General features: G+C 64.3%; 1 protein-coding gene across 1 annotated transcript in view; it reads left to right on the forward strand.

Annotated features, from left to right (window-relative positions):
- The window catches only part of LOC103917339 (cleavage stimulation factor subunit 2-like), a gene marked incomplete at its 5' end in the record, with an annotated part of 6158 nt that overhangs the window by 1978 nt on the left and 3720 nt on the right, over nucleotides 1–460 (forward strand).

Genomic DNA, 460 nt, shown 5'->3' on the forward strand with positions numbered 1-460 from the left:
TGCTCCCAGCTTGTCCTGCGCCGCGTTACGCAGATGCGCCCTGGAAGCCAGGAGAGCTGCCAGTCCCCGCAGAGCCCCACCAAGCGGGACGTGCCTGTGTTTTCCATCTCTCTGTGAGCCCGTTTCTGTCCCTGTGCTTGAGCAGGCAGGCAGAGCTTGCTCTTCTCTGGTCCCTGTCCTGCTCCTTTGCTGCCTGGGTGCTGGGAAGCAGCTTGTGCTGCCGCCGCGTCTGCCCACGTCTCCCAGCGCTCCCTGCGCCGTGCCCGGCAGAGGGAGCTGGGCCTTCGCTTTTGCTTGCGACAGTGAGTGCGAGGCTTGGCAGGGAATTTCCCGGTGAGTGATTGCTTGGCTCTCCCTCCGCAGGCACGGTCTGTACGGCCCAGCCCCGGAGCCGGATCCCTTATGGTTCACATGTTGCGTGGCCGCCCCGTCAAATCATGCGCCAGGGTTAGCCCAACCA

Source organism: Pygoscelis adeliae, unplaced genomic scaffold (assembly GCF_000699105.1).
Source record: "Pygoscelis adeliae isolate BGI_AS28 unplaced genomic scaffold, ASM69910v1 Scaffold285, whole genome shotgun sequence".
NCBI lineage: Eukaryota > Metazoa > Chordata > Aves > Sphenisciformes > Spheniscidae > Pygoscelis > Pygoscelis adeliae.